Genomic DNA, 26,636 nt, shown 5'->3' with positions numbered 1-26,636 from the left:
AGCCCGACTAAGCAGAACGATAGGGCTGAGTTCCTGAATGTTCCCAAAGAGGACATTTTCTGAAACTTAAATAATAGTACCGTGCGACGGCTCAAAATTCGTGACTATTTATCTTGAACATCATAGATATAATGCCAAGGACCAATATGAGGTTCTGGCTACATCCGAATATCCTGAAATTGGTTCAGATAGGGCCAAGGTGTTCCTCTGAGACTCTATCAGCGATTCCGAGGTATTTGGATGTGGCCAGAACCTCATATTGGTCCTTGGCATTATATCTATGATGTTGAAGATAGAAAGTCACGAGTTTTGAGCCGTCGCATGGTCTATTCTTTAAATTTCAGAAAATGTCCTCTTTGGGTACATTCAGGAAACGGTGCCAAGCGACCGGGTATCCGAAATGGCCAGAATCAATGAGAACCAATGTCATTAGACCTTATGGCATCTTTTATTCTTAGAAAATACACAATGAATAATTTTATTACCGCTAATCTTGAAAAAACTACGTGAACCAACAAATTTACCCCATTTGAATCCGCAACCAAGTGGCCAATTCCATTTCTTCCGACCATAATGTGCAACCACACGTTGCCTAAGTCTTGTGGAGGGACTCTGCAAAGGTACCCAACTGATACGGTCTGATCCACGAAAGTTCCGGCAGTTCGTGGCGTTCCGTGTCTCTGAGAAAAGTGCCGTCAAGAATGAACGTAGCCGACGAGACCACAAAGGTCGTGGTCCTTGTTTCGAGGAAGAAAGCAGATAGTACAAAGCATCGGAATTACAATATGACCCAGAGTACGAGTGGCCGGAAGAGTCAATTGGACAAGTCACAGCCGAAGAGTTGAAGATAGTTTGCGTGCATCAGCCCCCTTCAACGACTACAATCATAGACTTTTCAAAGTGGGAAGTAGTTAATTGCAACGATGGCGTTCGTTTTACGGTTCGGCAGCAAACAGAAACATTGCAGTGAAGCAGTTCCGAGCAGTGAAGAGAAGAAGCAAGCAGAATCGGTATCCAGATGAACAACTAATTCTTCGTCAAAAAAAAAAACAAAGGCAGCCTGTAGAACAGGATGCAATTAGCAAGCGCAGTCCATTGTACAAACTATAGCCGTTCTTAGATTCCAGCAAAGTCATGAGATTGGGATCATGCATCAAATCATCCGAATGCGTTCCTTATGAAACCAAGTTCCTTGCGATTCTACCATAGAAACACTACATTACTTAACGTAACGTTACGTTACGCCTATCTGTCAAGATAAGTTAAATGTTAGATTTAAAAGGTATTGTAAATTTCGCACCTTATCGAACGCGACGATTTGTAATCGTCACCAATGTAACTGTCGCCAGAATCGTCGCCAGCCAACATGCCCCTGTCAATTTGACGTTTTAACAGTCCTACCAACATAATGGCAAATCATCTCCTTTGATTTAACAACTACCGAAAAGCTAAACATTACATATATTTTGCAATTGCATTAATTGAATAAATTGATGTGAAGTTTTGCGAAAAAGTTACACGTCTTCTCAGTGAGAATCGAACTCACGACTCCCTGATCTCTAGTTAGGGCGCGTTACCACTACGCCATGAGAGGACTCATGGACGCAGAAGTTAACCTGAATTCGATTTCAGCTCAATAATCACGTGGTCCTTTTTCGCAAAGTGCACCTCTTTCTGAGAACGTCGCGACCCATTGGAAGCCCACACAATAGAAACATCAGCCAGTACAGTTGCTGGCTAGTGTTGTGTGCTATTTCATTACCTAAAAAATAATGCGCTCTCGGGCTAGGCATTGGATATAAACAGAAAGCGTTTTGTTTGGATGGGCATCTAATTCTTTCGAAAGAGGTGCACTATGCGAAAAAGGACCACGTGATTATTGAGCTGAAATCGAACATAGGGTTGTCTACCTCGGGCCGCAAGGGTATTCAAAAGTTACGCTCTGGAGACGTCCATATCCAGGCACTGCCAAACTACGTGGTCGATGTCATCATAACCGGAACCACACCTATTACACAAATTATTCAGCGCGAGTTTAATCCTGTGTAGATGTGCATCTAGCGAGTAATGGTTGGACATAAGTCTTGACATCACGCGAATGAAATCTCGACATACGTCCAAACCATTCCACCAGACTCGCAAGGAAACTCTAGGAATTATGGAATGTAACCACCGTCCCACTTGGCCATTTAGTCTATCGCTTTGCCAACCGTGAAGAGAACTTTGACGTACCGTAAAACGGGGTATCTGTGATAATGCGGGTAACTTTGATAGTGCGTAACACACCACATACTAAACGAAATATCATGATTTCTGTTATCAGTTAAGCATAACGAATGCTAAACTAAAGAATATTACTATGACACTTCATGTAAGAGCTGTTTTCATTTGAATCAACATTTTATACCAGTGATTCCCAAAGTGTGCGAATTCGCCCCCCTGGGGGCGATTTTCAAGCTCAAGGGGGCGAAAATTTGTAAAACAGAATTTGGGGGGCGAAAAATCCAGAAAGGGGACGAAAAGGCTAACACTGGATCATTTGAAAATAATTACACATAACCTTTGGAGGACACACATCTGAAGGTTAATCGATTCCGAACTTAGCTAATTCCAGAAATATTTTACCTTAGATCGATATATCTCCAGTAATGATCATTTTAAAATTATGATAAGCAACACTTAATAAATGTCAAACACAAAATGTTTATATGATGCATACATGTTTTTTAATATCATGTGAATTTTCAGAATGGTCGATAGTTGAGATTTTTACAAGGTCGGTTGATAAGTCACTCCACATCTCGATGTTCTAAATCTCGATATCTCTCCCTATGTCGATGATTTTTTCGGTCCCTTCATTCTGCATACATTTTCACTCTCCATATCTCGATATCCTCCTTATCTCGATATCTCCCTATCTCGATGTGATTTTCGTTCACAATTTTCTCTCCGTATGTCGATATGCCCATTATCAAAGGTTACTAGACTAGATTTTAGAGATTCAAAACAATTTGCAAAGACGAAATGACATCTGTTTGTTTTTTATTTTCCTGGCAATGGAGTGATTTTCAATCTAGTATTCGTTAAAAATTTGTTCTATGTCTCGATCTCTCCCTATCTCGATGGTCCCTTCGATATCGAGATGTGGAGAGGCGACTGAATTTTGAAGCTTTTTGCAAATGCCCTATATTTTATACAAGAACTTTTCTTGTGTGAGAAGTTTGAGGTTGTGAAGCTAATATTTCTTTTATTGGCATCCAGCTTTTTACAGAAAAAAATCTACAGTACCCATTTTGAAGTTTCGGTTGCACTCTAATTCTTATCATTTCTTGTATAATTTGAGAGACAAATTTAAAAAAAAATAGCAGACAAAAATCGGGTTCCAACGACCAAACCATTTGATGCCGGATACGAATGACATTCTATTTAAAAATAAATTTGAAGAAATATCAGAGATGCGTCAGATTTCAACCTTCAGTATGTCCAAAAAAGCTGAGTTTTTCTTGGTGTTAGAAAAAATACAATCATTGCATCATTGAAAAAGAAATAGAAAAACATTCTGGATTTCCATATACTTTTTCAGTATTTTTTGAATACATAAAAAAGCTTTACCAGAAATATTAAACATTATTGCAGTAATTTTAGAAACAGAGGATAAATCAGTATGAACTCACAATTAACAAATCATCCCCTAACTACGCCACAAGTTGGCGCATTTGCATATATTACATTAAAATTGTTTAAACTGGGCCGAACTTGTATCGAAAACCGATTCAGTAGCCTGTAATGCACGCAAAATATTGTGAAAATTGCTTTTATAAATTGCAGTCCAGTAAATTATTCCTATCAATTGGGGGTTGTCGACATTCAAAAAAAATATTTTAAATTGTACATATTGAATTAAATTAAATTAAATTAAAATATTGAATTCACATATCAGGGGGGCGATTTCAGATAACTATTGGTCTCAAGGGGGCGAAAGTCGAATAAGTTTGGGAAGCAATGTTTTATACGAATATTAAAAATTGACACAATTTTAGCATTTTCGAAACGCTTACAAACAATCTGTTCTACGATCACTGTTTGATGTAGTTTTGAATAGTTGGCCACTTATCTTTGATAGCCTAGTTATCAAAGAACGTGAATACGGTCTCAAATCTCTTAGCGAAAAGCATTTTCACAAGCTGGGACCATTTTTGTAATCTAAGTCAAAAATTTCCATATAACGTTAAACGCCTTGAGGTATGCAATGCCCTACAAATGTTTGTTATTCATTCAATTTTGTTGTCCATTATCAAAGTTACCCAAAAACAGAAAACCAACTTTCGATTAAATGAAAAATTATATATCCATTCAAAATAAATCCTTTTGCAATCTATCGACTTTAATCGATAGCTAGGATGCCAGTACTTATTTTAAAAATATAAATTATAATTCTTTGAAACAGCATGCATAAATATTCAAGTTTTCTTCGAAAAAACTATCAAAGTTACCCCGTTTTACGATACTAAATAAAAAATTCATCGTGTTAAATTCGTCTATCATAAATCTCACCTTCCTTAGCGCCCACCTTTGCGAGAGAGTCCGCCTTCTCAATGCCATAAATTAGGCAATGTGAAGAAACCCATACAAAGGTAATCTTATATGATCTTTCGACCACATCTGCTCTCTTTTATTTTTGTAAGAAAGTAAGATGCATGCTTTACGGGTTTCATCGATCGGAGTGCCTCAATAGAACTGAGACTATCCGAGAAGATGAAGAAGTGGTCGGCGGGTTGATTGCTGCCAGCTCAGCAACATAAACCGTGCAAGATGAAAGCAATGTTTAATATGCTACTAATAAAGTTATCTAACCAAACCTAAAGAGAACTATTCATTTCATTGTTTTAGCAAAGTCTGATTTGTGATTCGATATAGCGTTATGGGTGTCCGTGTGAATCCTGAACATAAAGTCAGTTTCAACGTCTTCTAAATATCTTCCGTCATCCAAATGTTCATTCATTTATTTAGTTAACATCTACACAGATAACACTGAATCAACAATTTCACGCCACAATACTCGGTTCGTGGCCGCATCTCTCCATCCTCGGTTCTGCCCCACGCTCGCCAAATCGATACGCACTTGATCCGCCCACCTAGCTCGCTGCGCTCCACGCCTTCTTGTACCAACCGGATCCGAAGCGAACACCATCTTTGCAGGGTTGCTGTCCGGCATTCTTGCAACATGCCCTGCCCATCGTATCCTTCCAGCTTCGGCCACCTTCTGGATACTGGGTTCGCCGTAGAGTTGGGCGAGCTCGTGGTTCATCCTTCGCCGCCACACACCGTTCTCCTGCACACCGCCAAAGATCGTCCTAAGCACCCGACGTTCGAAGACTCCAAGTGCTTGCAGGTTCTCCTCGAGCATCGTCCACGTTTCATGCCCGTAGAGGACTACCGGCCTTATGAGCGTTTTGTACATGGTACATTTGGTGCGGGCGTGAATCTTTTTTGACCGCAGCTTCTTCTGGAGGCCATAGTAGGCCCGACTTCCACTGATGATGCGCCTCCGTATTTCACGGCTAACGTTATTGTCAGCCGTCAGCAAGGATCCAAGGTAGACGAACTCGTCGACCACCTCGAACGTATCCCCGTCTATCGTAACACTGCTACCTAGGCGAGTCCTGTCGCGCTCGGCCCCACCAGCTAGCATGTACTTTGTCTTGGCCGCATTCACCACCAGTCCAACTTTTGCTGCCTCGCGTTTCAGGCGGGTGTACAGGTCTGCCACCTTTTCAAATGTTCGGCCGACGATGTCCATATCATCCGCGATGCAAACAAATTGACTGGATCTCGTAAAAATCGTACCCCGGCTGTTAAGCCCGGCTCTCCGCATAACACCTTCTAGCGCAATATTGAACAATAGGCACGAAAGTCCATCACCTTGTCGTAGTCCCCGGTGGGATCCAAACGAACTGGAGTGTTCGCCTGAAACCTTCACACAATTTTGCACACCTTCCATCGTCGCTCTTATCAGTCTCGTGAGCTTCCCGGGAAAGCTGTTCTCGTCCATGATTTTCCATAGCTCTACGCGGTCGATACTGTCGTATGCCGCCTTGAAATCGATGAAAAGGTGATGCGTTGGGTCCTGGTATTCACGACATTTTTGGAGGATTTGCCGTACAGTAAAGATCTGGTCCGTTGTCGATCGGCCGTCAACGAAGCCGGCTTGATAACTTCCCACGAACTCGTTTACTACGGGTGACAAACGACGGAAGATGATCTGGGATAGTACTTTGTAGGCCGCATTTAGAATGGTGATCGCTCGAAAGTTCTCACAGTCTAACTTGTCGCCTTTCTTGTAGATGGGGCAGATTACCCCTTCCTTCCACTCCTCCGGTAGCTGTTCTGTTTCCCAGATTGTGCCTATCAGCCGGTGCAGACAAATGGCTAGCCTTTCCGGATCCATCTTTATGAGTTCAGCTCCGATACCATCCTTACTAGCAGCTTTATTGTTCTTGAGCTGGTGAATGGCATTCTTAACCTCCCTCAAAGTGGGGGCTGGTTGGTTTTCACCTTCCGCAGTACTGACGAAGGCATTTCCTCCGTTGTCCCGTCCTTCATTGCCTGTGCTCTCAGCACCATTCAGGTGCTCGTCGAAGTGCTGCTTCCACCTTTCGATCGGCTCACGCTCGTCCGTCAGAATGCTCCCATCCTTATCCCTGCACATCTCGGCTCGCGGCACGAAGCCGTTGCGGGATGCGTTGAGCTTCTGATAGAACCTACGCGTTTCCTGAGACCGGCACAGCTGTTCCATCTCCTCGCACTCCGTCTCCTCCAGGCGGCGTTTTTTCTCCCGAAAGAGGCGGGTCTGCTGTTGCCGTTTCCGTTTATAGCGTTCCACGTTCTGCCGGGTCCCTTGCTGCAGCATGACCGCCCGCGCTGCATTCTTCTCCTCCAAAACCTCCTGGCACTCCTCGTCGAACCAATCGTTCCGTCGACTCCGTCCCACGTACCCGACGTTGCTCTCAGCTGCATCGTTGATGGCTGCTTTTACTGTTCTCCAGCAGTCCTCAAGAGGGCTTCGTCCAGCTCACCCTCTTCCGGTAATGCAGCCTCGAGTTGCTGCGCGTATGCCGCTGCGACATCCGGTTGCTTGAGCCGCTCTAGGTCATACCGGGGCGGCCGTCGGTACCGTACGTTGTTAACGACGGAGAGTTTTGGGCGCAGTTTGACCATCACCAGATAGTGGTCAGAGTCGATGTTAGCGCCACGATAGGTCCTGACGTCGATAATGTCGGAGAAGTGCCGACCATCAATCAGAACGTGGTCGATTTGCGATTCTGTCTGCTGTGGTGATCTCCAGGTGTTTCGGTATGGCAGGTTGTGCTGGAAGTAGATGCTACGAATGGCCATATTCTTAAAGCCGGCAAAATAAATTAGTCGTAAGCCGTTTTCGTTCGTCAGCCGATGGTTAGAACTCCTCCTCCTTGCCAACCTGAGCGTTTAGATCTCCTATGATGAAATTGACGTCATGGTTTGGGTAGCTGTCGGACTCGCGTTCGAGCTATGCGTAAAAAGCGTCTTTATCATCATCAGTGCTTCCGGAGTGAGGGCTGTGCACGTTTATTATGCTGAAGTTGAAGAACCGGCCTTTGATCCTCAACTTGCACATTCTCTCATTGATCGGCCACCACCCGATCACGCGCCTCTGCATATCACCCATCACTATAAAAGCTGTTCCCAGCTCATGTGTATTGCCGCAGCTCTGGTAGATGGTATGGTTACCTCTAAACGTTCGCACCATTGATCCCTTCCAACACACTTCCTGCAACGCTACGATGCCGAATCCACGGTCCTTCAGCACGTCGGCGAGTATGCGTGTGCTCCCGATGAAGTTGAGAGATTTACAGTTCCACGTACCGAGCTTCCAATCGCTAGTCCCTTTACGTCGCTGTGGTCTTCGCCGATTGTCCCGGTTCGTATTCTCTCGTTGATTATTCGTTGCTTGATTTTTTTACGGCTGGCTTGCAGGGCCTGACACCAACCCCCTAGATTTCCGGAGGACCATTCCCCCTAAATGTTCGGAGGACCATAGTGCGCAGTTTAGCTTAGAGTCCTTCTCTGGCACTCGGACGATGATCAGCCGCCCCTGACATGGGGAACAGACGCTGTTGTGAGCCGCTCCTAACATGGAGTACAGACGCTCAAGGTTTGCAGAAGCAAAAGCAAAAGCAAACCCCCCCTTCCCTGTCAGCATACGACCAAAGTTCCCACCGGGGGTTGGTTACCCGATCTTCCCTAAGGTTACTCGTACCCCGGCCAGTACCGCGAGGAGGTAGGGATAGGAGTTGCTGGGCAAGATGCTAAGGACCGCACAAAGGGGTCTATTTTATTCCTTCAGGTACGCGAGGTACCAATGGTACGCCATGCCCAGCCATTTACCAACCGTCATCCAAATGTCTTCCGATTGGAATCATCCAACCTGGCACCCTTGTATGGCAGAGGTACCGTCGTCCTCAACCCAACCGGCTGAAGAATGGATTGCGTGCGTGTTTTGACTTTTTGAATTACGCCTCTTTTGTGGGTACGAGGACCTATCTATTTATATCGGACGACTGACCCATACGAGGAAGGGGTGCATTGTGAGTGGTAGGTATTCGGTACGGACCACTTCGCCCATGCATAACTGATAGGAAAATAATCGCTCAGTAATTGTGCCGTTCCCAAGCTGTGGACGAACCGCCGCCACCGCCACCGACGCACAGAGGTCCGATGCTTGGAAAAGCTGACAAAACAGCAATTTTATTATTTTTCATGGTCGATTTTGATCATTGTTTCGAAGATATTCCAAAATTGTTTGAGGGTTGAAGCGTAGCCATAACCCATGTAAATATCTCAGACTACAGACGTTTTCTCTTGTTTGGTTATTCGCTTTTCAGAGTAATACTTTGATGAAAGTCTATTGTTTAAAAATGAAACAAATTAGTGCAACCGTTTTTGAGAAATGAGCTTTTATGCTTCTGAAACCATTCCGAAAAATATATTGAACACTTAAAATAAATAACATTATCATTTTTAGATTGATTGAAGGCAGCTCATTCGATTTGTTTGATTTCTGCAGAAACCTTTCTTTAATTATATAGCCCATATTATTTTTATTATTATTATAGTTTTTTTTTTTTTAAATTGACTGAAAACATGAATTGGCGGCTATTAAAATTTTATATGTTAAGTGCCGTTACCCCAAAATATTTGCAAAACCAGATGTCTGATGGTCAATTGTTACAAATTCTGAAAATAGAAAAGGTTATTGAGAACTTGTGAAAAAATGGTACAAACATAAAAAAAAGTTATCGTGATATTAATAATTTTTTGAGTAAAAATAATTAAGCTGGTGTTAAAGAGTTAAGGAAAAATAATCATTATTTGTTTTAAAAATTTACTACTTCTCCATGCAAATTTGTGTTTAAACATTTTTTTACCTGTCGATAACTCATTGTTTCCTATTGTTTAATATATTGCCATGATTTTGCTTAAATTTTGACCACTGTGCGGTCAGAGCCAAAGCGACGACTAATGACAGGGAACGTACTCTGAATGAGGGCGTATGCGGTGGTCATATCGAGTGAGTGGTTGTTTAATTTTTCCTCTGTTTTTGCTGCCCTCGACCGGGGTGGTCCCCTAGAAGAGTGCAGTGCAAACCTGCTAACCGGTGCTGCAACCGAAACCGGCATTTTCCGTAATTACATCATATCGTGTGGGTGGATTGTACAAATCAAATTGCTGAGGGTGAAATTCATGATCATTAGTGTGATATGGACGGATGTATGACCATTTGTGGTTCAATGCGATGTTTGGTTCAAAATTCACAGCGAATCAAAATTTGGACTCATTTGCGTTAAGCTGCGGATTCGAAGCCAAAATTTGAATTTGTCAGAACATTATATAGTTAATATAGGTGTAATGGTATAAACACTATAAACATCTTCAAATATTTTTGCTACTTGAGTGCCGGTTGTCTTAACACCTACACTATTTCTCTATTGGGGCCTTCCTTAGCCGAGTGTTTAGAGTCCGTGGCTAGAAAGCAAAGCCATGCTGAAGGTGTCTTGGTTCGATTCGCGGTCGGTCCAGGATCATTTCTTAAAGGAAATTTCCTTGACTTCCCTGGGCATAGAGTATCATCGTACCTGCCACACGAAATACGATTTCTAAAATGGCAAGTTTGTCAAAGAAAGCTCTCAGTAAATAACTATGGAAATGCTCATAAGAACACTAAGCTGAGAAGCAGACTTCGTCCAAGTGAGTACGTTTTACCAAATTAAGATGACAATGTTGCCTAACACAGAACACCTAAAATAAGAAACAAATGTGATGTTTGAAATGATACTAATAAAAATATACATAAGAAAAAATATCACATCATAACTAGAACAGTATCCTCTTCTTCTTCCTATCCTCTCTCGCAGTTCTTTAGATCAAAAATTCGATAATAATTATCACATTCTTTTTTCGCATTTTCACTTTACACGCGGTCGCGGAATGACTGACAGAGATAGACGGATGGATGAACTCATCATCTCATGCTGCTTACACAAACAGATCCCTACCAGGACGATCGTTCGTTCAAGAGCTTGACTGACTGACTGGCTGACTGACAGACCCTCGGCTGCCTGCCTGGGAGCTCCGATATCTGATGGGCACGGCAAACCGAGCATCCAGAACCATTCTTTTGAATTGAATGCGTCCTATACTCTCTGACAATGCCTTCACATTCAAACAAAATTACAATCCACTTCAGTTTTCTGCACTTTATGGCTCCGTAAAATAAAAGGTGTGTTTATGGAACTGTGTGAGCCACACATTTGATGAGAAACGAATGGAGGACCATCATCGGGGGTGGAAATTGAACACCTTTCTACCTTTGCTCTTGCTGGATGGCGCGGGTGGTTGCAGATTTCGATCAAGGAATGTTGAACGACAGCTGTCAGAATGTACGTAATGCAGTTTTGTCATGAGGAACTGTTCAAATTTCATCGACCCAGAATTCTTTTTCGGTTTGAATGGCAGAAGGGCAACTGTTATTGTAAAGGTGCAATCTTATCGTTCGGTTTTAATCTAGACGAGAACTTTCATTTGCCCATATACTTATTCTTCGATTAACGAAGATTCCATTATGCTTGCTAGACTAGCAAAAGCGTGTGCAGCGTAATGTTCTTATGAGCACTTTCACAATTATTATCTGAGAGCTTTTTTTTGCCAAAGTTGCCATTTTTTCATTCGTATATCGTGTGGCAGGTACGATGATACTATATTCCCAGGGAAGTCAAAGAAATTTCCATAACGAAAAGATCCTGGACCGACCGGGAATCGAACCCGGACACCTTCAGCATGGCTTTGCTTTCTAGCCACGGACTCTAACCACTCGGCTAAGGAAGGCTTGCACCACCTCTAAATCTTAATATTTTAGGCTCAAAATTTGAGGTTTCCCATTTTATGTGATTTTATTTCAGAAGCGCACACGAATTTTGGCCTTTGAGAACTTTTGAAAAATAAGCCGCACCCTAATATTGAGGACATCTCATAGGGCACTCGGAAACTATCACAGGGGCATTAGCGAGACTTGAAGTCTTGCAAATAGCTACTTAGATATGGTCGTGGTTCTGCTAAACCGCACCAAGTGCCAAAAACTTTATTCTGAGATATTTGACTCTCAATTTTTATCGTGTACTAGTTGATCGCGGACGATTAATTTGAATTTTTTATCGCTTACATGCGATTGACAGTGTCCAATAAGTAACCCGAGATGAAACATACAAGTAAATTATCATAAATTATCGATGTTATTGGATTTTATTTAAACATATGGTGCACTCAGTTCACTCTGGCTGAACCAAAAAAAAATGGTTCTTGGTTCAGTATGGTTATATGTGTTTCGTAGTTTTCAACAACACGAGTAAAATTGAAATCAAATGATGTTTATCATCACTATGCATGTTGGAATCCATGTCACAAATGCTTATGTACTGTGATTGGGAAGAATTCGTTGTTATTCAAAGGTCTGGAAATGTTTTTGCGTTGTGTATCTATGTGAACAATTAATGCAACGGCTCTCTTACGCTTTCCATAATATATCTTTGAATAAGCGAGTTATCCATTTTCATAAAACTTATTAATATGTATTGATTCAAGGTCCTCACGCGTTCGTTCATACATAGATTCTAACAAGACAATAGTAATGTGTTCAAAATGGTGATGATCGTACAAAACCATGAATTTGCTCTGCCAAAGCGCACCAAGTTGCTCCCATTTGATGCACTTTTGCTGAACAAGTTCACAGTTTAAAGCGTGAAGTCTACACCAGAAATGGCCATCATTTCTACTGTACATTAATCTGCCGATGTCAAAATAATCACAGAATTTGAATTGATTTCCATTACCATCGAATAGAACATTGATTTCCATTACCATCGAATAGAACAACAGAAAAAAGTTTCATCGGGATTCGAACTTGTGACTTCTGAGTGGTAATCTAGTTCGCTAACGCTATGTTATCTTCACTTCTTGAGTGAGGGATGATAAACTTGGAGCAAGTCAAGCGCACTCTGTCTGACGGGGTTTGATGGCAATAACGCTATTTTTTGAACAGCTAAAGCGCACCAAGTCCACCTCAGTTGTTCATACAGTATCACATGAAATTAAATCCTTATTTCATTACGGCTCCTGTGTGAATCAATTTATACATTATATAACAAGCAAATGTAAGTATTTATTTCATGTCAATGTCTTTACATCATGTCAAAATGTGATTTTCAGATAAACAGTACTTGGTGCGGTGTGGCTGGATAAAATTTCAAAGAAACTAGATAAACGGTGCCGAAGCAATATTTAATTTAAATTAATCAATTGCTGCCCAATATCACCGGCCTCTGTTTCTATGAGTTGCTTGGAATGCATAAATTGTAAGGATATAGAGAAAAATTGAAAAAAATTTGCTTTATATTAGAAAAACGAATTCCCTCTGATGGCGTGCGTTGGTTTATGGTTCACTCTGGCTGAACAAAATTACTGTTTTACATGTCCTTCCAGAGAAAAATTGTGATCTAAGATTACAAGGGACTATTCAAATGACTCGATATTTTTATGGTGGAAAGATTTTGGTTATATGAGTCCTCTGGTGTAAAAAACTCAATTTAGGAAAAAATGGCACTTGGTGCGGTTCAGCAGAACCCCGACCATATAGAACACAAATGTTCACTTTATCAGAATCGTTTTGCGGAAATGGTAATTTCTACAGCAAAATTAGGTCATGGCATCCGTTTTAAATATATACTCATGTATAATGCTCACAGACGCTCAGAAGGTTTGACTCACATTGACTCCGCTCCCTAGGTAGTCAAACTGATTTATGTTTATGCAACCGTTTGACCGACTGTCAAAGTTCGTTACAGCAATACAATATTTCTACGCACGTTTTGAATGATCTCGGTGAGTCTAGTGAAAATGTGATTAATATTTTTTTAAATTCTGTGGCTGTAGGGGAGAATATTTCTACGATTTTTTGGTAATAATCGTAGAACTTTCAAAATTTAAGTACTGGAAAAAATAGATATTGATGTGGAATTCTTAATTCAAAACTCTGAAATAATGAGCGTTCTCTGCCTGGGATTGTTCTAAGCAGTCATCGATTTGCAAATGGCTAGGAATTTTTATCAATAATATCAATAATTTCTCTAGGAATTTATCCACTGATTCAACCTGAAATCACTCCGGGGGAAATCATTCATGCTTTTTTTCTGTTCGGAACATAAACTACTGCGACTAATATTTGATCTATTGTAGTATATCCAGTGTCCTTTGTTTAGTTCATGTCGTGTTTTTTTTGTCACTATTGAGCGATTCCACGCCGTTTCGCAAACCCGATTAATTTTGTAATTTTTGAATCGCCTGAGAATTTGCATACAGATTCTTTATGACCAAAAATGCCATTATGCACTTTCAGACCGCCATTTTGAACCTCGCCTTATTTTTGAGAAGGGCGTATCGGAAAATGCATGGCAAATCTTTAAAAAACTGTAACTCGAAAACGGACCGATTTGTCCGATCAATTTGAGATCTTTTACAAAGTTGTATGTATTGCTTAGGACTATATGAAGAAAAATATGCACGGTAAAATAAGTTACAGATTATTTTTTATTTCAAGAACAAAATTTTAAAATCGATTTTCTCCAGAAACGCAGTTTTGATTTTTTTTTTATTTTTGGATATGTTTTAGGGGACAACTTATGCGATTTATTGCACAATGTTTCAATATGGAAGAATTATGGAAAAAATTATGATTTTTTAAAAAATGACAGATTTTGAAAAAAAAAATCGAAATAGAGGAAAACAATATTTTTTTATGTGATTTTTTGAAAGTACAGAAAAATTGCAATCGAAAAGTACTTAAGTAATTTTTTTCTAGGTTGCATCAATTTCGAGATATACTCATATTTATATAAAATTTTCAAATAAAAAAAGTAAAATAGGCCCTTTTCAAGCATATTTCGTGTTTCTCCATTCCAGAAAAAAACTTATTTTGATTGAGCGAATCGTAGCTAAATCGTTTATCGTTTGATCAAAACATTTATGCTTAAGTATTGAAAAAAAATGCACGGTAAAAAATATAAACGATATTTTCAAATGAAAATTTGAAGCTAATAGTTCTTAAAAACCGCAACATTGATGTTTTTAATTTTTGGATATATTTTGCGGTTGTTGTATTGTATTGTATTGTATTGTTCAGGACTATTTGGAAAAAATATGCTCGGTAAAAATAATGACAGATATTTTTAATAAAAAAAATTAAAATCGATTTTCTATGAAAATGCATCTGTGATTTTTATTATTTTTGGATATGTTTTAGGGGACAACTTATGTGATTTATTGCACAATGTTTCATAATGGAAGAATTATGGACAAAAAAGTTATAATTTTATTAAATATTACAAATTTTGAAAAAAAAATCGAAATAAAGGAAAGCAATATTTTTTATGTGTTTATTTGATAGTACAGAAAATGCATTGGAAGAGTACTTAAGTAAAATTTTTCTAGTTTGCATCAATTTCGAGATATACTCAAACTTATATAAAATTTTCAAATAAAAAAAGAAAAATAGGCCCTTTTCAAACATATTTCGTGTTTCTCCATTCCGGAAAATTTTATGTTGATTTCAACAACACAAACCAAGTCAAGTCAAGTACACAACACTGAAGACGGCTTTACAGTTGAGGTTGAAATACGCGTATCTGTCGAAGGATACAATAGTAGAATTAAAAGGAACAGTACTACTCATCTTTTTGTATATTTACAGGCATTCTACTAAACAGGCTCCACATTAGAGTTTTCAATTTTCCCGGGATTTGGTTTCCCGGGAAACGGGAAATAAAATTGTCATTTCCCGGGAATTCCCGGGATCCCGGGAAAACCTTAAAAACCTGTAAATTAAGCTAATTTGATGGAGTTCTATGATTTTTTTTATATTTAATGTTGTCGTTGTTATTTGATTTGAAAGGGACTTTAACCCGAAGGTCATTCGTCCCTTTTTATATTTAATGTATATTATATTTTAGAACAGTAAATTGCCACGATTATTTCTCTTATTTGTGAGTTTCTCCAAAAATATCCGTTGGTTTCGTTTTTTGATAGTCGAAGCCTTCATCAGGTCATGCTAGACAAATCATCTTAAATTCAAATAATACTTGTCAACATTTAGGAGTCTATTTTGTAAATCGAACCATTTTATGTGACTCGTCTGCAGTCACTGTCGAACACAGAAGGCATTCGAATTTCAGAAGTCACCCATTGACTACCATATTAATCCTGTCACATAGAGTGGACAACTGTCGAATAATTCGAGTGACAAAGTCGTGTTGATCTAAATTATTGGTCGACAGTGACTCCAGTCGAGTCGTTTTCGACTCGACTTATAAAATAGACCCCTTAATCAATCATTTCGAACACTATAATAAAAACCAACTAGAGTGTTTCGTTAAAAATTGTCTGTTACATTTAATAAAACCCGTAAGCGAGATGGATCAATGAGGTCCGAGCTCGTATAGAAAGCATTAAAAATATAGAACTCATAAAAAGTATATAAACCTACTTAAATCATAGAATAAATCCCTCGAATGTTCCTTTATATTGTATTGCATATGAACTTTCTTGGAAAAACATATCGTCAAAAATATATGCATTCATAATTAACTATTCGATTACAAAAAAAAACACCAATAAACATCAAAATATAATTAGTAATCTAGTGAGGACATTTGTTGGTATGATAAGAGATGTAAATTGTGCGATAGTTTACTTGAATATCGATACTCCATTCTTCATTGAGACAGATCTTCCCGGGAAACACGGGAATCCCGGGAAACAGAAAATCATTTCCCGGGAAACGGGAATCCCGGGAAATCTCATTTCCCGGGAAATGTTCCCGGGATTGAAAACCCTACTCCACATCATGTTTTCATCACTTTTGTCTGTGTTAGTAGGTATGATGAACAAACACGTTTTTCCCATACCCATACATTTGGACATGGTAAATGAATAAAACAAAAACGATGCTTTTTTTAAACGTACTTCATGGGTACAAAAATAATGCGCTATGTTGTCGAGTTTTATCACTGTAGCAATCATCATTGAAAAAAATGCGCTGCAAAAACTTCGTGGTTTGAAGTACCTATGTAGTATATAAGGTATGTCTGAAACCGTGAGAGCATTAGTGTTGTATCAACAGTGATTGTTCAGTGATTGTAGGTGACGTTTATTTGCCTGTGAAATTGACGTGCTACGAAAGAAGATACAGCATTATATTGTGGATTAAGGAGGCGTTTTACAGAGGTATTTATTTTTGTTGTGCGTGAAGCTGTACAAATATCATTTTTTCGTAATAAGTTATATCTGTTCAAGATGTATTAAAGTGTTCTAAACATTGTAGAAATCTTACGGAAGATAATATTCAGAAATTGGTTTTGTTGGGATTTGCTGAACAGAATAAATTAAATAGTAAGCTTAAAATTTGTGATTCTTGTCGTTTAAAACTGTCTAATTGTACTCAACTATCTAGTAGCGATGATTCATCGAGCAGTGATGAACATGTAACTTCTGATACTGAAATGAATGTTCCAAGTCAGGAGTCTTTGGTAACTGTACCGTCAATGACCTTGGTCAATACGACTGATTCTGAAATAAGTGAATGTTCTTCTTCTTCTTCTTCTTCATCTTTCTGGCGTTACGTCCCGACTGGGACAAAGCCTGCTTCTCAGATTAGTGTTCTTATGAGCACTTCCACAGTTATTAACTGAGAGCTTTTCTTTGCCGATTGACCATTTTTGCATGTGTATATCGTGTGGCAGGTACGAAGATACTCTATGCCCTGGGAATCGAGAAAATTTCCTTTACGAAAAGATCCTCGACCAGAGGGATTCGATCCCACGACCCTCAGCATGGTCATGCTGAATAGCTGCGCGTTTACCGCTACGGCTATCTGGGCCCCCCTAAGTGAATGTTCACAAAGTGTAAATATTGAAATTTTTAACAAATCAATTTCCAGTATTTTAACGTCTCCAATTGATCGTAAAAAATGAATTCAATAAATTATGTAAAGCGAAAATATGAAGAAGTTAATAGAAAAAATAAGAAGAGAAATATTCAAGTTAAATACAATTGATTAAATGGACAGAGATAAGATTGACGAGTTTGATGAAATGATTGCACAAATTAGAGATAAATTTTCTAAAGACGGTATCACCAGGAACGATAGAAATTTTTCATATTTTAAAACATATAGTTATTTTTCTGTATTAAAAAAAACGCACCAAAAATATCGTTTTACATAAATTCGTTTTATTTATTTTTTAAATAATTTATTTTTTATCCAAAAATTTTCCGTTTTGGGGCATTGTGCAAGAAATAACAATCAATATGCTGCAAAACATATCCAAAAATTAAAAACATCAATGTTGCGGTTTTTAAGAACAATGAACTTCAAATTTTCATTTGAAAATTTCGTTTATATTTTTTTACCGTGCATATTTTTTTAAATACTTTAGTATATAGGTTTTGATCAAACAAATAAACAATTCAGCTACGATTCACTCAATCAAAATAAAACATTTCTGGAATGGAGAAACACGAAATATGTTCGAAAAGGGCCTATTTTACTTTTTTATTTGAAAATTTTATATAAATATGAGTATATCTCGAAATTGATGCAACCTAGAAAAAATTTAACTAAGTACTTTTCCATTACAATTTTTCTGTACTTTCAAATAATCACATAAAAAAATATTGTTTTCCTCTATTTCGATTTTTTTTCCAAAATCTGTATTTTTTTTAAAAATCATAACTTTTTAATTCTTCCATTTTGAAACATTGTGCAATAAATCACATAAGTTGTCCCCTAAAACATATCCAAAAATAAAAAAAATCAAAACTGCGTTTCTGGAGAAAATCGATTTTAAAATTTTGTTTTTGAAATAAAAAATAATCTGTAACTTTTTTTACCGTGCATATTTTTCTCCATACAGTCCTAAGCAATACTTACAACTTTGTAGAAGATCTCAAATCGATCGGACAAACCGTTTTCGAGTTACAGTTTTTTAAAGATTTGCTATGCATTTTCCGATACGCCCTTCTCAAAAATAAGGCGAGGTTCAAAATGGCGGCCTGAAGGTGCAAAATGGCATTTTTGGTCATAAAGAATCTGTATGCAAATTTTCAGGTGATTCAAAAAAAAAATCGTCATGTTCGGTGGAATTGCTCTATTGAGAAGTGATAAAAGAATTCGGTCACTTTCAACAAGTTTTAAAAATGTAACAAGGACTAAACAATGTTCCTTTGATTACTACCGTTTTGATTTATATTACGGACAGCCTCAAATGCCAGACACTCTTCTTTGTATCGGAAACATTCCAATCGAAATGTTTCAGTTTTTGCTCTTCAAAAGTTCTTATTTTCGAGGTTTATTTTAGTAAATATTTTCTGTATATATGTGTCAAAGTTTATCATGCCCAACTGCCTTAGACGTCTTTATAGTGGTTTGTCAATTTCAATTGATGATTTAAGTTTTTTATTTATGATTTCCATGAGCTGTCCGGTATTTGAATCAAAGTGTCCGGATTATGAGGCAAAAGTGAGGAAGCGTCCAGAATAAGAATCATAAAATGTCCGCAATTTTTATCTATTTAAAATTATTCATACTATGGAATTAAACTATTCACCCACCATTTGAAAATTAAGTGTTTTGAAGGCTTTATAACGTGTAGGAATCATACAGAATGGTTTATTTTATAAGCTAATTGATGAGTTATACTCACTGAGGCTTTAAGTGTCCGTAATACGAATCAAAACGGTATAATATCTTGTTCTCTTCGTTTGAAGCAGTCAGGACTAGGGTTCACTTGTGGATCTTCACCCCATAACGCACCACGAAAAGGTGATCTACCCGCGTTATGGGTCATCATTCAGGTGGTATTCTACCAAAGATTCTTTCAAAATTTTCTCAACAGATTATTGATGATTTCTTCCACTGATTCCTTTAAAGATCAATCCAAAACATGCCTCGAGTAATTTCTCCAACAGTTCTTCAGGGGTTACTCCAAGGCTGCCACCAAAAATTTCTTCAGAGAATGCTATAACAATTACTTCAAAGATTCCTTCAAGAATTCTTCTAGGTGTTGGTTCCAAGTTTTCCATCACGCGTTACCTAGTAATCACATCACGAATCACAATCACGAAAGATTAATCATGGAGCTCCTCCAGGAATTTCACCAAGAACTCCACTAAGGATACCAGCAGAAAACCATAAAGGATTTCACGAGCTGGATTCCACTCGCAATTTTTTGAGATGTTCCCACAGGTTATCTTGTGGCATTCTTCAAGAGAATCCTCAATAAATTCTCTTATAATTTTTTTCAGTGTTTGCTTCAAAGATTCTCCCTTGTATCTCTGAAGGGACCCTACGAGGCATTCGTCCTGGGATTTCTGCAGGAATTACTTCAATAATCTACCATAAGGAGGATTCATAGAAGAATTTATCCATCAATTCCTTGTAGTATTCATGAAGGATTTTTCCAAGGAATTCACCAGGAATTACCTTAGAGAATCCTTTAGGAACTCTTTCAGAAATTGCTTTAAAAGTCCAGAAATATATTTAGGAATTTATCCAGTAATTTCTTTGGTGATTTCTCCATGGATTTCTCAAGGAATAGCTCCATGGGTTTTTATCAGAGATCTTTCAAAACATCTTCCTGCTGTTTCTTTGGGAATACAACCTGAAAATTTCCTGCAATTTCACTAGAAATTCCTTGAGAAATCAACTAACTAACAATCACTAAGAATTTTCACCAGGAACTGCTCCTATCAAAAATCTTCCTGTGATTCATCTAGTTATTCCCTTTGTCATTTCTCCACAGATTCCTCCAGAAAATCTATCACCGATTTTTTCTGCAGAGTTTTACTCCAGGAAATCTTACAATGTTTCATCCCAGAATTTATCCAAGGATTAATCAAAGAGCTTCTCCAGGAATTCCACCAAGAATTTTTTCACTAGAAATTTGCAGGATTCCGCTTGCAATTTTTTGAGAGGTTCGCTCAGGTTATCCTTTGGTATTCTTTTAAAGAATCTTCAAAAAATTCTTTTATAAATTTCACCAGTGTTTCTTTCAAAGATTCTTCCTTATATCTCTGAGGGACCCTATGAGGCATTCGTCCTGGGATTTTTGCAGAAAATACTTCAATAGTCTACCACAAATTTCTCCGAGGATTCCTAAAGGCATTTATCCATCAATTCTTTCTAGTACTTCTTGAAGGATTTTTCCAAGAAATCCACCAGGAATTACCTTAGAGAATCCTTCAGAAACTCTTTCGAGGATTGCTTTAACAACCTAGAAATATATTAAGGAATTTCTCCAGTAATTTCTCAAGAAATAGCTCAATACATTTTATCAGAAATCTTCCTGGTGCTTCTTTGGCGATTGAACCAGAAGGCATTCAGAGAAACGTTTTGTTTAATCCGCTTAGTGAATATCAGCTGATTTTCTGAAGGAGGTTTTGATATCCCTGAAGCGAAATCCTAGTAAAACCTTTGAAGTATTTTATGGGATAACTTCTGACGAAACTCTGGTAGATTTTTCTGGTGAAAATTCTAACGAAAGTCTGGTGATATTCCCAGTGTTCACCCAGAACTCCTTGTGAAATTCTTAAAAAAACTTCTCTCACGAAAAATTACAGGCGAAATAATTCGAAAAAATACTGGTGAAGTCTCTGAAGGAATTACTGGTAGAATCTTTATAGGAAATATAGCAAATCTTATAAAAAATTCGTTATGGAATCATTGAAGTTCATCATGGCGGCATCCATGGAGTAACCTCTGAAGGGATTCCAGATGGAATCTCTGAAATAGACAAACTTCTGATGAAATCCCTTGAGGAATTCCTGATAAGATTTCTGATAGAACTTCTGAACACCTTATGATATTCCTAGAAGAAATATTGACAGGATTTCTCGAGGAACTCCAGATATAATCTCTAGAAGAACTCCTGCTTGAATCCATGGAGGAATTCAAGGTGGAATCTCTGAAATAACTCCTGCTGGAATCCCTGCAGAAACTTCTGATGGAATCCCTCGATGAGTTCCAGCTGCAATCCCTGAAGGAACTTCTGATGTAGGAAATCTCTGGATGAATTCCAGATGGAACCCCTAAAAGAATTTCTGATGGAATCCCTACAAGAACATCTGATTAAATTCCCAGAAGAACTCTTGATGGAATTTGAAGAGGAAATTCCGTTGGTATCCCTAGAGGAACTTCCTTTGGAATTTATAGAGGAACTTCCGATGGAATCTCTAGAGATATTCCCTGGAGGTATTCCTGAACGAATCCTTCGTGGAATTCATTATTGAATCTTTAGAAGTACTCCTGATGGAATGCCTGGACGAGTTCATGTTTAATTTTCTAGAATAACTCATGATCCCTTTAGGAACTACTGATGGAATCCTTGGAGGAAATTTTGATGGAATTTCTGATGGACACTTTAAAGAAATTCCTGCTGGAATCCTCACAATAACTTCTGGTGGAAACTTTCGAAGTTCTGCCGATTTAATCCCTGGAAGAACTTTTTAATGAATCCCTTGAGAAACTCCCGATGGAATCCCTTGGAGTGCTTCTGGTGGAAACCCATGAGGAATTCCAGGAGAACTTTCGGAAAGAATTTCTTAACGAATCCTCACAGTAATTTCTTGTTAAATCACTGGACAAAATATTGATTAAATTTCTGGTGGAGTCATGAAGGAATTACCGATGAAATCCATGAAGGAATTTTGATAGAATTCTTAAAGGTATTTCAAGAGGACTCCCTGTAGGAACTCCTGGTACAACCTGTGGATGAATTTCTCCTTGAATATTTGATGAAATCACAGGTTAAACTGATGATGGATTATCTGAAGATAATTCTGGAAAAAAATGCTTGAGGAATATTCAACAAATCTCTGGTGAATTTGTTGAATAAAACGGTTAAAGATTGTTCGAAACGTTTGTGAAATATATAGAAACAACTCAAAAGAGATCACTATGGCATCGACGCTGCGTAAATTTACGAATTTTGACTTGCCACTCATCGACAACGGCAGCTCATTGGACGCCGAAGCTTCAATTTGACATGCTGACGTCGATGTTTGTGTAATATCCCTACAGACAGTACAATCAGTTCGTCAAGCATTTGGCTCCGCCCACCGATGGTTTAAGCAAAATCAATCTGGTTTGATTTTGACCGACCCATTCGTCAACCGTCAAATCGGTTTCACAAACTGTCACATTGAGGGCTAAGCCAGAGTGTTGGTCAAACCGTTTGAACGTCTGTGGGGTGGGGTACATAGGAAAATTATCAATCAAGGTAATGTCAGCTACGAAAAATATGAGTTTATGACATAGGTTGCCGGTGCCATTAGTGGACTACCTAAGCTATAAAAAATCATAACAAAATAACGAAAAGCCTTAACAGAGATCTTTTAGCGTCAACAGGAAGATTTCATCCTCTACTATATGGGAAAAATATAAAAAGTGCGATAAAACTATATTTTTAACAAAAAATCGCTTGAGCCACTATTGGTACACGTGTTCCAGTAGTTGCGCTAGTGTTCCAGTAGAAGACGTTCGGGAATAATACATAGGTTTAACATTTTTCTTTCGGAACAGCAACTCTCTGGGACTTTCCTTCATTTTTATACATCCAATTTAAAAACTGCTTCCACCCGTTAATCAACTACTGAAACACAACGGCAACTATTAGAGCTAAGGAGCATTTTTTTTGCGTAAACTTAATTATTTATATGACTTTTTGATAAAATAAAAAGCTTAAATTTGGCAAATTGACTAAACTAGAGACGATCTATCCACCAAAAATAGCTCATGTCGTTTTTATCGAAAAATGTACGTTTTTTTCCATAGTCCAATCTACTAGTGCATTACAACCATTGGTACCGACACCCTACTCTTCGGAAATCTAATCTTCAGTGGCCAGTAGTTACCATGTCCAATTGGACCATTCTATTAAATAAGACAAAATTTCTCACCGGATGCTTTTGGACGCATTTTCAAGTAAATTATTGAAATTTGAGTTTTGACAAAATTTAACGTATCTCAACCTTTTTTGCCTTAGCCCTGTAAATTCAAATTTTCAAACCGTCCATAACACTCTGGCATTATGGAATTTATGTTCAGCTACATATTTGGTGTGCTACATGGGATTTTAATAGAAGTATCCAAATGCATATTTACGTAGGTTTTTAATTAAAAAAAAATAATTAAAGAGCACTTTGACCACCGAACAAGATGAGGAAAAATTAAAACTTCAATATGACCAGTTGGTCAGGGTTCTGCTAAACCGCACCAAGCACCAAAACCATTATTTTGAGATATTTAACATTAAAGTCCACTCTGATGCGAATAGATCGCGAATGACTCTTTTCAAAATTTTATCGCTCATAAATGACTAACAGGGTCCAATAAATAAGTCAAGGAAGAATATTCAAGAAAATCATTATATATTTTCTATGTAATTAGATTTGATTTCAAATTAAAATGCACATAGTGCACTCTGGCTGAACAAAAATTGAAGAATGTGTTTTTCAGTTCGGTTTGGCTGAATGTGTTTCATGATTTCCAGCAATACAAGAAAATAAAAGAAGACGAATGCTTTGTACCATCGCCATGCATGTTGAAATGCATGTTACAAATGTTTATGTACTATGCTTGGGAATGATTTGTAATTTCCCATAGAACTGGCCCACAGTATAATGTTGGAGACCTATGTGAACAATAAATTGGTACAAGGCATCCAAAACGTATTCTATCTGTCTTTCTCTAGGTGGATTATCTATTTTAACAGAAATTATGTTAAATCAAGGTCCAACTGCGCTCAAAGATTCGAAAGAGACAATAATGATGTAGTTAAAAATGTAACGATCGAAGAAAACCATGAATTTGTTCTGCCAGAGCGCACCAAGTTGACGCATTTAGTACACTTTGGCTGAACAAGTTCATGATTCTTTATGTGAAGTGGATACCAGGAATGACACGAAATTCGGCATTCCTGCTGTGCATGTAACTGTTTGTGCTCTATTGTTTAAAAATAGTCACATAAGCTGAAAGTTGATCAATTTTTATGACAATTTTTAAGGACAACGAAAAAAATATTAATCGGGATTCGAACTCGTGTCCTTCGATTGGTGATATGGATTGCTACCTCTCGGTCATTTCGAACTGTTGAATTGAGTGCAAAAAACTTGAATCAACTTCTGCGCACTCTGATCAAATAGGCTTGATGGTGAAAACGTCATTTAATGAACAGCTAAAGCGCACCAAGTGCTACCAAATTATTCGAACAACATCAAATTTAAATGTCTAGTTATTTCATTACTGCTCCTGCATCACTTCATGAACATATTATATAAAAAGCAAAGGCGAGCGTTAAGCGCGTGTTGATAATTTTTGTTCATGCAAAAACACGATTTTAATATAAATGGTACTTGGTGCGGTGTGGCTGAACAAAATTTGAATGAAAACACATCAGTACCACCGAAACAATATTTTATTATACATGGCCGTTCGCTTACATTACATGCTAAAATCCGTTGGCGTTGACCCTTTATGTTGTCCGGAATGACCACTTTGCAATGTTTTAGGAAGAATTTGAAAAAATGTCGTTTTAAATCAGAATACTAAATTACCTTCAATCAGATGCTAAGGTTTATGGTTCGCTCTGGTTGGATACAATTTTAGTTTCACATATCCCGCCAGAGAAAAGTTATGAATTTACACAACGAGGGACGGTTTAAATTATACGATATTTGTAATGTGAAAAGGTTATGATAATCTAAATCCTCTTGTGCGGATAACTCGTTTTTGAAAAAAATGGCGCTTGGTGCGGTTTGGCAGAACCCCGACCAGTTGTTAATTGTTTTTCATAAAAACACTCATATCGCTGAACCTTTGATAAAACGTTGCTTGTTCCATTAAAATTCGATTTCGCTGAATTACACGGTGTGAAAACTCAATTTAGTCATCATCGTGGCGTAACGATTATTCCCATGAACGCGTTATTTAACTTTAATTTTCACGTTCATTGATTCTTCTTATTGGTTTTACGTTCCTTATGACATGGAGCATGTTTTCTCAGGGCACTGCTCTCAGAACATTTCCTTAGTAATTAACATGAGCCTATTTTTGTATGATTTTATCATGTAAAAATCGAAATATGTATACGAAAGTTAGAGAACGAGAAAAACTTAAATCGTATCAGGTATAAAATCTAGATACCTGCAGAATGATTTTGCTTATTAGCCACTGACGATACCTCTAGGCTAGAGAAGGCCGTTAATTTAGTTTACATATTGAAAAAGCAACTGGACTGGTCAAAGTGAAATACTTCGAAAGGAAAACGATTATTCCAATCGTTCACGGGGTCATATACTTTTCAGCTAGATAAAATCCAGTGTTAAAACAATTAAAATGATTGCTCAATAACAAAAAAATCCGTTTATTTTGAAACCTTTGTGAAAGGCACTAAAAAATCGATTCTAACCAAAGTGAAATATAAAATGTGTATTTCATTGGGTTTTTGAAAAGGCATACAACCTTTCAACTTTCATCCGAAGCCGGGTGTGGCATGCGATATGAATGAAATGTGTATCGATTATTCCGTTAATCGTTTTGACTTCACCTGGGCCATGGGTTGAATGGGGGTCCATTTCTCGTCAAGGATGTATGTGCGTGTATGTGCATATGAGCCCATTGTCTCATCATCGTTAGAATTCATACCGATGCACAGTGGCAGAACATTAAAAAAATGTCTTGATAAAATAAGAATTTAATTTTTAAATTTAACCGCTTGTCTGAACATACGCACAAGTGTAAAAGTTGTGTACAACTTTGTACAATGTTTGAGGTTTTGTCTGAGTTTTGTATAAAGACCCTCCACTGTGCGGTAAAGTAGGTTGTATTTTTTGCTCGCTTGTCGTACTTGATGGAAACCGACAAGGGAAATTATTGAACGATTACCATCGTTTCAAATTCATCGTAACAATCCACCAGAGCGATTTTCATCTAGCGTTTC

General features: G+C 38.0%; 1 protein-coding gene across 3 annotated transcripts in view; it reads left to right on the top strand.

The window, feature by feature from the left end:
• Window positions 1-26,636, top strand: part of LOC5574559 (connectin) — a 764,796-nt gene that overhangs the window by 296,446 nt on the left and 441,714 nt on the right. The window lies entirely within an intron of this gene.

Source organism: Aedes aegypti, chromosome 3 (genome assembly GCF_002204515.2).
Source record: "Aedes aegypti strain LVP_AGWG chromosome 3, AaegL5.0 Primary Assembly, whole genome shotgun sequence".
Taxonomy (NCBI): Eukaryota; Metazoa; Arthropoda; class Insecta; order Diptera; family Culicidae; genus Aedes; species Aedes aegypti.
This window is presented reverse-complemented; position numbering and strand designations above follow the sequence as displayed.